This window comes from Spea bombifrons, chromosome 2, assembly GCF_027358695.1.
Source record: "Spea bombifrons isolate aSpeBom1 chromosome 2, aSpeBom1.2.pri, whole genome shotgun sequence".
NCBI lineage: Eukaryota > Metazoa > Chordata > Amphibia > Anura > Pelobatidae > Spea > Spea bombifrons.
The window spans coordinates 86,188,826-86,198,521 of record NC_071088.1 but is presented as its reverse complement, the minus strand read 5'-3'; positions in this window follow the sequence as shown (position 1 = coordinate 86,198,521).

Here is a 9,696-nt window from a genome sequence, read left to right as displayed (position 1 = left end):
GATTCCTGCTCGTCTGGTATTGATTCGGCTTGTTGACCTCGTCTCTGGATTCTGATTTGGCTTATCCTGATTACCTGTCTGACCCGGTTGGTTCTGACTTTCTGGTTCCAGTTTGGCCTGGCCCACTCCGCCATCTGGGGTCCTACCTCACCATACCATTACAACATGAACACAATCCTGCCATCAGAACCAATAATACTGGTCAGACAGGGAGGAGGAAGGGTGAAACTGGGATCTAGTGTCAGGACCCTGGTAAGCAGGTCGGGTAGGAGCCCAGTAGCAGGGGATACAAGGGGTTCTGTTTGTACCCCACGATGCATGATGGTAAGTGGTGAGGTACGGACAGGCGCAATAACACACAGCACAACAGAATATGAGGAAAGGTACTGTATTGGTATAGGTGATATCACAGCAAGTAAAAGCAGAAAGTCTCTTTGCAGGATGCCCACTGGCAGGGCTGACTGGTACGGAGGCCCACTGGGTGGGGCTGACTGGTACGGAGGCCCACTGGGTGGGCTGACGGCAGGAAGCCCACTGGCAGGGCTGACTTGTACAGAGGCCCACTGGGTGGGCTGACGGCAGGAAGCCCACTGCAGGGCTGACTTGTGCAGAGGCCCACTGGGTGGGCTGACGGCAGGAAGCTCACTGCAGGGCTGACTGGTCCGGAGGCCCACTGGGTGGGCTGACGGCAGGAAGCCCACTGGCAGGGCTGACTGGTCCGGAGGCCCACTGGGTGGGCTGACGGCAGGAAGCCCACTGGCAGGGCTGACGGGTACGGAGGCCCACTGGGTGGGCTGACTGGTACGGAGGCCCACTGGGTGAGCTGACGGCAGGAAGCTCAGGTACAAGACACGGGTAGCTCAGGTACAGGCAGGTAGCTCAGGCACTGGCAGGTAGCACACGGTACAGGGCCAAAGCAGAGCGGTCCATGCACCTCAATGCAAAGGCCCTGACTACAGGGCAGGGCAGGTTCATAAAGGCAGGGCTTCACTCAGGAGATCAGACCCAGCTGACCTGGTAATCCGATCCTGAGCACTGCAGAGAGAGGAAGAGGGTGGCCACTAGTGGTAGCAACCGGAGAGAACGCAAAATATTAATGCATGGTCCGGGCTAGCAGGGTGGAATCCTGACATACCCCCGCCGCTAGGAGCAACCTCTGGGTGCTCGTAGGACTGCATAGAAGCTGTGTCACCGTCTGTGACGTGACATCTTAGTTCTGGCACATAGCGCTTCTTCAAACACGTGCTGATCCTCACGGCGAATGACAGTTCCATTGGACGCCACTACACAGTCTGGTGACAGCGCCTCAGGTGTGTTCGCCTGGGTGTTCCGGACCTTAGCCACTGGTGGCACTGATGCAAACGTCCCGGTAAGTACAGAACTCGGATAAGGCAAGCATTCGCCAGGGGATAGGAATGCCCCCTGTACACTGTATCCCTCTGAGTGGTGTTGGCTAATACCGGGACTGGACTGGGTAGAGGCAGGAATGGAGGAACACCTACCAGCCGTTTGATCACGCAGATGTTGCTCATAATATTTCAGCTCCTTTCTGTGCACGCTTGTCCCATCGGTTGCTAGGACATAACCAGGAGCACCAAGGGAGCGTCTTGCAGTTTGGAGTTTCCCGTTCTTACTCCTGTGAGTGATGGGAGTGGTGGTCCCAACCGCACCAACAGCCATGGTGTTCTCGTTCTCAGGTGTGTCCGCTATAGCAGCCTCAGAAGAAGCATCGTCCATGTCAGACCAGTCAGGGACGTCAGACATGGCCTGGAGGTCATCTGACATGACTTCAGACGGCGTAGGTAGTTCAGGTACTGGGAGTTGGTTAATCCCTGGATCGCCATTCTGGGGAAGCGACAGGGTGTGCTCCAGCTTTGCTGCATTCTCTTTACATGCAGGTTCCTGGGCACGGGGTTTGTCTGAATTGGTTGCAGATGGTTTGGCTGGTTTCAATGTACAATATGAAATCCTATGACCAGTCTCTCCACAATAATAGCATAGGTTATCTACTTGCCTTCTTTGTTTTTCCTCCTTGGTGAGTGGCTCACGCTTGTAGCTCTTCTTAGGAGCCTTCTTGCTTTTGGTCTCTGTCTTGGTCTTGGTATCACCATGGTCGGGTTTTAAAACAGTCCGTACAGATATACATATCTGGAGAAGACATTCCGCCAGCAATTCCAGTACTGCAGGCATCCCCGCGGACTCCTTGTATTGGCCTTTGCATTCTGTCAGGACCCTGGTAAGCAGGTCGGGTAGGAGCCCAGTAGCAGGGGATACAAGGGGTTCTGTTTGTACCCCACGATGCATGATGGTAAGTGGTGAGGTACGGACAGGCGCAATAACACACAGCACAACAGAATATGAGGAAAGGTACTGTATTGGTATAGGTGATATCACAGCAAGTAAAAGCAGAAAGTCTCTTTGCAGGATGCCCACTGGCAGGGCTGACTGGTACGGAGGCCCACTGGGTGGGGCTGACTGGTACGGAGGCCCACTGGGTGGGCTGACGGCAGGAAGCCCACTGGCAGGGCTGACTTGTACAGAGGCCCACTGGGTGGGCTGACGGCAGGAAGCCCACTGCAGGGCTGACTTGTGCAGAGGCCCACTGGGTGGGCTGACGGCAGGAAGCTCACTGCAGGGCTGACTGGTCCGGAGGCCCACTGGGTGGGCTGACGGCAGGAAGCCCACTGGCAGGGCTGACTGGTCCGGAGGCCCACTGGGTGGGCTGACGGCAGGAAGCCCACTGGCAGGGCTGACTGGTCCGGAGGCCCACTGGGTGGGCTGACGGCAGGAAGCCCACTGGCAGGGCTGACGGGTACGGAGGCCCACTGGGTGGGCTGACTGGTACGGAGGCCCACTGGGTGAGCTGACGGCAGGAAGCTCAGGTACAAGACACGGGTAGCTCAGGTACAGGCAGGTAGCTCAGGCACTGGCAGGTAGCACACGGTACAGGGCCAAAGCAGAGCGGTCCATGCACCTCAATGCAAAGGCCCTGACTACAGGGCAGGGCAGGTTCATAAAGGCAGGGCTTCACTCAGGAGATCAGACCCAGCTGACCTGGTAATCCGATCCTGAGCACTGCAGAGAGAGGAAGAGGGTGGCCACTAGTGGTAGCAACCGGAGAGAACGCAAAATATTAATGCATGGTCCGGGCTAGCAGGGTGGAATCCTGACATCTAGAGAGCTCCGGCTCTCTCACTGTTGCCACCCTGTACCCCTAATCAGATACAGGGTTACTTAAACATGAATCCAAGCAAAGGATCCAGGTATTGCACTGTAATTAGTGTCCACTGTCACCTGCTGGAAGTATGTAATGCAATCCAGGGGTCCACCGTCTATCATGGGAAATACAGCCTCCAGCCGCCGCCCAAGTCCTGGAGGCTTCCGTGACAGGAGGGTTTTAGTTAATAAAGTGACACTGGAAACATAAGCTCCAGGCTGCCACTTAAAATAGGCCATGTGGCTAAAGCACGAGAGATGCAAGAGATATGTTCGGCCGAATCTCCCACTTACCAGTGTGCATGCAAGCGTGAGAGCTCCAGGTGGGCTAATGACATGTGCATAATGGAAGCACTTTCTTGCCAGTTAATCTGTAGCTCTGAAACTGCAGCTTCTACTGATGGTTCTTCCACAGGTAAAAGTACTTTAATATGGCTTCTGCATTAATGATGGTACATGCGACACTAGACCGTCTCTTTAAGTGGAAAATCACTCATGTTCATGTATGAAAATTATGGAGCAGGGACACAATTGTGCAGTTTATATCTATACACTGAACGGATGTATTACGATTGTAAACTTATGGGCAAGACCCCCGTAAGCCAACAATTATCGCCAATAACTTTCTGTAAAAGTACCATAAGACTAGATGGCAAGCTCACTGCAGAGTTCATTTTTGTGTCTGTATGTGTTAATGTATATTTGCTATGTATGTATTAACCACCCCATTTACAGCACTGTGTAATTTGTTGGCACTTATTAAATAAAATATAATCACGATAATTAAGCCTTCTCCTGGGAGCAAACTTGTAGCAAGCAGTGATGTTTCTTCCAGAACAAAAGATAGGTAGCCAGAGAGCAATTATCTAAATCAAGAAATAAATCAATCTATTTTGTGATAACATTACTCAATGTTTGCAAAGTGTTGTGTACACATACATTTTCATGATAACAACAATCTTTTTTTTTATAGGACACTTCAAAGGTAATGCTATAACAGACATGCTTAAGTTTGATTATTGCGCAATTTAGATATCACTACGCCTGTTGAAGCCTTCTGGAATAAAAACATGTCTCATCATAGTTGTGGATGGGAAAAAAATAAATATATTTTTTAAAGCTATTTAAAAGCACATTACAGGTTACAATCAAATTACTGAAGAGATGTGGGGCTATTTTTGTAGATATTTTTCATATACATATTAAAATTAAATTGTCAGTTCCATGTTTTTAGGAGATATTGCTGAATACTTGCTGATACTAATACTAGAATCAGCACGTTACTGAAAAAGTGGTATAGCAGGTGTGTTGTGGGCTCCAGCTACCCGGAGCATACACTTGTGGGTCATGGCCAGGACTTCCCGCTGACATCAGAAGGCGGTCCCACTGATGTCAGTGGGGCCTCCACCCCCATTTAAAAGGTATATGGGCGGCGAGTGGGGCGTGTCAGGACCCTGCTCTCGCGACCCGGAGGATTCAGGTGTCAACCTGGAAAAGTGGCACTTCTCCCCGAGTCTCCGGGCAAAACCCAGAGAGTTCCATTTTGATTGGAATTTTTTTTTCTCCTAAAGCACCAATATCCACATCCCAAACCTGATGATCGTCAGAAAATAGAAACACAACTTTTAAAGAAGATATGAGCTATTTGGTTGTGTTAGTCTCTCTGTTATGTCTTTTGTGCTGCAAGATCTCAAACCTCACTTGGTCATTGACCTTGTCCTGTGCTCAGGATGCCATAATACCTATCCCATGCATGATTTTAATTCTAGCACTGTGTTTGCCAAGTCCCATTAATATTAAGTGTATCTGTCCCAAAATATACATTTTATGAATCTGTACAGAATTATTAATTTGAAGGAGAGCAAGAATATGGGAGACAGCATCAGAACAGAAAATGTATTAGCTAATGTTTGCCCTGACACAGATCTCAGCTTCCATCTCTCATTAGGTTAACATCTAACCCTTTGAATGCCAACCATGTATGTCATATGTACCTAGCCATGTGGGAAATCATGTATCATGAATCAAAGTGGCCTTTGTCATTTTTATATACATATATATTGTTATAGACAGATGTCTTACGCGTAGGGTATCCCCTGCAGAAGACAAGAATAATGCTAATTGATCAGCGTCTCTGAGGACTAAATATTATGCTCTTATCCCTCACAGTAATCCCTCTCAGTAGACAGGTATTGGTGCATGCAGCTATGTGTAGCTGACTGTTACCACAGTAACATATACATATACATATATATATATATATATATATATATATATATATTACTGCATGCTGGCATTTGATATGTTCTTAGCTCAGCTTGCTGACATGCAGGAACATGGAAGGATCAGACATCATGACATCACAGGTGTCCCCAACAAACAGGCCCGGACTGGGACAAAAAATAGGCCCGGGCATTTAAGCCTGAGCAGCCCATATTTATTTATTTATTTATTGTTAAAGCCCACCCTTCATGTACCATCTTTGCATTTAATCATTCACACAAATCATTAACACATTCATTAATGCAGTCTCACAAATCATTCACACAATTCATCCTCACATGAATTCATTAATTGTCATACGCACACAATTCAGCCACACATTTATTCATTCATTCTCATACGCATTCACACTACCTCCTCTCTTCATCTTATCTGCCCCTTCTCACTATGTTCCCCCTTTTCACTATGTAACCCCCTTCCCACTTCTCAATATGTACCGCCTCTATCTATCCCCTCTCCCCCTTTCTCACTATCTAACCCCCCTCTGGCTCTTCTCACTGCACCCCCCTCCCTCACCCTACTTACCTTGTTGCCGGAGCAAGCAGCAACTGCGACTGCACCTGTGGCAGGGCAGGATTGACTTAGGGGCTGATGGAGCTGCAGCTCCAGGCCCCCACCTTAAAATAAGCCCAGTCAGGACCGGACTGACTGGTCCTATATGGCCGCATTAACGCAGAGCCCCTTAAGACCACCGCAACTACCCCCTCCTAACTATCTACCCTCTCCCTCTTTGAAGTTAACTTACCTTTCAGGAGTCCTGCGGTGGGGGTGCAAGGCCTCTGCCGCCCAGCTCTGCCACTGTATGGAACAGTATAGAGTGATGGGAGTTATGATGTACTTTTAGAGCATAATTAGACCATGAAAAAGACATTGGAAATGGTACAGCATAACACCCATCACTCTCACACACTTACCAATCCACACACATATACCAATCCACACACATATACACCAATCCACACACATATACACCAATCCACACGTATACATACCAATCCACACGTATAAATACCAATCCACACGTATACATACCAATCCACACGTATACCAATCCACACATATATACCAATCCACACATATATACCAATCCACACATATATACTAAGACACACATATACCAATCCACTCTCACTGAATGTTTTCCTACCTTTCCTTTTTTCTCCTTACAGCTCCTTTTCCTCCTCTTCTTCAGTTCTTCTGTCTTTTCTGTCTTCTTCCGGGTCAGAGGGCACGGACAGCGGTGGGCGCGGCTTCAGTGTTGTGCGCCGAGTTCTGACAACAAATCCCGGCGCACAGCAGCTGTTGCCGCGCGGATCACAAGGGAGCGGTATCGGAGGTCTTTAACAGATCTCCGGCTCCCTTGAGTGATTTTAAGCCGGGTTGAACCGGCAAATGCCCGGTGTGCCCGATGGCCAGTCCGGGCCTGCCAACAAACATAAAAACGCATAGTAACTTTTTAAATAGAAAAGTCCATATGAGCTTTTGTAGATTAGAACTCTCACGGACCCTAGCCAGGAATGATGAGGACCATTTCAGTTCTAGTCCACAAAAAAGGGGCACTAGGTTGTCATACTTAAAGAATATGTATTTTTTTTCCTGTACATTGTGTTTCCTTGTCATAATTATGTAATGTAACTCACTGGGTAATTAAGATAAAAGACCAGTGAGGAGCCTATCTAGGTTTCAGTAAGGCATCTAACACTGTCCCTGTAGACAACTTATAAATAAATTGTAGTCTTGGGTGTCAAAATATGGGGCAGCTCGAGTGAAATCTCGTAGACGGGAAAAGGAAGAGGTGATAAGTGAGGAGGAGAGCCTTAGCCCATGGTAAGAACGTAGGGATCGAGTAGGAGAGTATTTGCTAATGAGGTCAGAAATGTATAAAGGAACAGTATAATGTATGGCCTTATACGTCAGTACCAGGATTTTAAATTTAATTCTAAAGGTAATTGGGAGCCAATGGAGGGTTTCACAGAGGGGGGAAGCAGAAGAGGAGTGATGTGCAAGGAAGATAAGCCTAGCAGCGGCATTTAGGATAGACTGTAGAGGAGAGAGTCGAGACAGTGGAGTGCCAACCAGAAGTGTTGCAGTAGTCAAGACGGGAAATGATAAGTGAATGAACCAGAGTTTTTGTGGATTCTTGGGTGAGGAATGGGTGGATACGAGAGATGTTTTTTAGGTGCAAGCGGCAGGATCTGGCGAGGGACTGAATGTGAGGGATGAAGGAAAGGTTAGAGTCAAGGATAACCCCAAGGCATCTGGCCTGGTTAGTAGGAGAGATAGTTGTGTTGTTAATGGTGATAGAGAATAGAGGTAGATTTTGGTATCATCTGCATATAGATGATACTGGAGGCCAAATGAGTTGATTAGTTTGCCAAGAGATGAAGTATAAAGAGAGAACAGCAGAGGGCCAAGGACTGAACCTTGGGGGACACCAACCGAAAGTGGAAGGGGCGATGATGTCTTTCCAGAGAAGGAACGGTTAGACAGATATGAGGAGATCCAGGAGAGAGCTGTATCTCGAATGCCTATAGAAGCAAGTAAGTCTAGAAGAAGGTGGTGATCAACAGTATCAAAAGCAGCAGAGAGATCCAGTAGTATTACAATAGAGAAGTGACCTTTTGCTTTGGCAGAGAGCAAGTCATTTGAGACTTTTGTTAGAGCTGTTTCAGTAGAGTGAAGGGGTTTGAAACCAGACTGCAGAGGGTCAAGGAGAGAATTAGATGAGAGGAGAGGTAAAAGGAAACAGAGAGATAGGGCGGTAGTTAGTCAAACAGAGGGGATCTGAGGAAGGATTCTTTAGAATGGGTGTGGTTAGCGCATGCTTGAAGGCTAATGGTACAGTTCCAGATGATAGAGAAAGATTAAATAGGTGGGTAAGTGATGGACCAAGGGACGGACATAGTGACTTTGTGAGGTGTGATGGGATGGGGTCAAGGGGACAGGTTGTTGGGTGAGAGGAAGAAAGAAGAGTGGCGATCTCTTCTTCGGTTGTAGGGGAAAAAGCAGTTAATATGGGAGGAGTGGAGAGAGTGGTGGTAAGTGGTGTAGGAGGGAGTTGTGAAGAAGAGAGGTCTTTTCTAATAGTCTCGATCTTCTCTTTTAAGTGGGTAGAAAGATCTTGGGCAGTGAGAGAGGCTTGTGGTGGGGGTGTGGAGGGACAGAGAAGGGAGTTGAAAGTAGAAAAGAGGCAGCATGGGTTGGAAGAACAGGAGGATATGAGAGTGGAGAAGTAGAGCTGGTTGGCGAGAGAGAGGGCAGAGTTGTAGGTGTGAAGCATGAATTTATAGTGAGTAAAGTCTTCGCTGGAGTAGCGTTCAGCTGTGCGGCAGCACTTCTGAAGAAACCGTGTGGTTTTGGCAGGCCATGGTTGGCGTTTAAATTGTCGGGGATAACATGTAGTAATTGGAGCTATGGTGTCAAGGGATGAAGCAAGTGTGTTGTTATAAAAAGAGGCTGCTGTGTCTGAGCAGGAAAGGGTTAACATGGAAGGTAAGAGAGGTTCAAGTGAGGCTGACAGTTGGGTAATGGTATTTTCTGGTAATCGCCTACAAATATGAGGTGAGCGCTGTAAGTTTGTTTTGTTAGGGGTTAGCACTGGAGAAAAGGATAAAAGGTGGTGGTCAGACAGAGGGAAGGGGTAGATCTGAAATCTGAAAGGAAGCATGATCTGGAGAAAACCAGATCAACTGAGTGTCCCTCAGTGTGCATAGGGGAATTAGTCTAGCAGAGTTGTTAGATATATCTAAATGAATGTTAAAGTCCCCCAGAATAAGACAGGGGATATTAGGAGAGAGGAAGAAAGGGAGCCAGGCAGAAAAAATTGTTGGCTTGATAACGAAGCAGCAGTTGTGTGTATATTCCGAGGAAAAACTTGCTACTAGTGGAGTATCTCAGGGGTCAGTGTTATTACTAATATTACACAAGGTCTTAATGGTATGATACCAAGGTCTGCAACATGGTAAAGGTCTTCTTCGTGGAACAAGTCAATAAGAAGAATAATCAAGAGTGTGGCAGCTGCAGTTTAATGTTGATAAATGTAAAATAATGCACGTGGAACATAAAAATGCAGAATATAGCATTGGGGACTCTGGTCTGTCAGTGACAAAGGAAGAGAGGGATTTAGGATTAATTCTGACGACCTAAAGGTAAGCAAACAATGCAATAAAATGTCAGAAAATCAAGATGGGTGCTGGG